The sequence below is a fragment of the Delphinus delphis genome, unplaced genomic scaffold (genome assembly GCF_949987515.2).
Source record: "Delphinus delphis unplaced genomic scaffold, mDelDel1.2 scaffold_309, whole genome shotgun sequence".
NCBI classification, from domain to species: Eukaryota; Metazoa; Chordata; class Mammalia; order Artiodactyla; family Delphinidae; genus Delphinus; species Delphinus delphis.
Window position 1 is genome coordinate 91,259 of NW_027192930.1, and position 1,782 is coordinate 93,040.

Genomic DNA, 1,782 nt, shown 5'->3' on the forward strand with positions numbered 1-1,782 from the left:
TAGCCACTGTCTCAATAGATTTATCTCCTCATTAAACTATCAAATTATAAAAGGTATTTTATGCTATAATTCTTTTTTATTTGTTTTGTTAAACAGCTTTATTGAGATATAAAACTGACACATTTAACGTACAAGTTTGGTGTTTTTCAGTATACTCTCAGAGTGGTGAAACTGTCGCATAAATCTAATTTTAGAGTATTTTTATCATCCCAAAATGTAAACTTAGTCATTAGCATTCACTCCCAACTCCACCTCCTTAGCACATATCATGCATCGCTCCCAGACCTAGACAACCACTAATATATTTTCTGTCCATAGGTTTGCCTATTCTAGGCATTTCATATAAATTGAGTCATACTACCTGTTATCTTTTATAACTTTCTTTACTTAGCATAATGTATTCAAGGTTCACTCACACTGTAGCACATGTCAGTACTTCATTCCTATTTATTGCTCAATAATATTCTGTTGTATGGATATGCATTTTTTTAAAATCTATTTGTCATTTGATAGACATTTCGTCTGATCTACTTTTACACTATCATGAATAATGCTGTTAGGAACATTGTGTACAAGATTTTGTGTCAATATGTTTTCAGTTTTCTTCAGAATATACCTGAGTGGAACTGTTGGTCATGGGTTTACTCTATATTTAATACTTCTCCAACAGTCATAGAAGTGTCAGGTTGTAACTTACTGTTGTTTAATTTGCATTTCCCAAATGGTTGTTATTGAGGATCTTTCCATGGATTTATTGGTCATATATATGACAAGTTTGCTAGGGTATGTTCAAATCTTTTGCTCATTTTTAAATTGGATTTTTTCCCCATATTTTGGAGTTTGGAGCTGTGTATTTTGTATTCAACTCCTTTATCAGACATATGTTTTACAAATATTTTCTGCCATTATGCTGTTTATATTTTTATTTATCCATTTTTCAAAGAGTTTTATTATAAAATTATTGAGGCAGAGTTTCCTCTTAAGCACTTTGAAGATACCATGTAATTGTCTTTTGGCCCCTATGGTATCTGAAGGGAAATCAGCTGTTAATCATATTGAAACTTAAAAATGATAATTTTTCCCTTGCCTATTTCAAAATTTTCTCTGACTTTTGTCAATTTGACTATGATATGATAAGCGTGGATCTCCTTGAGTTCATTGAAGTTTGTTGAGTTCTTGGATGTATAGACTACTCCTCTGGGACTCCTACTAATTGTATGTTGTTGATCATGGTGTGCCATAGGTTTACGAGTTTTGATACACCTTTTTCCTTTTTTTTCCATTTTTTTCCTGTCTTTGGATAAAATCTACTGGCCTGTCTTCAAGTTTGCTGATCCTTTGCTCTGTCTACTCCAATCTATTTGTTACAGTTTCCTTTAATTTTTGGACATGGGTTCCTGTAGTTCTTCAAAAGTATTTAAGATAGGTGACTTAAGGTCTTTGTCAAGTACATCCAACATCTGGGATTCTTCAAGGATGACTTCTACTGACAGCTTTTACTCCTGTGTATGTGGCATGCTTTCTCGTTTGTAGGTTCTGTAAATGTTGATAAAAAATGTCTGGAAATGAGACATTTTACATTTTCGATAATATATTGTGACAACACTGGTATCTGAACCCTCTGTGTGCACCAGGGTTTGTTTTGGTCTTGTTGGGATCTGCGTGTGAAAGCAATTTATGAGAAAACCTTAGTTTTAACTCCTGTGCTTGAGAAATTTCCACAAGGCCAGAGGTGAGTGATAGGGGTCTATAGTTTGTCTATAACAAATCCACCAATGATAA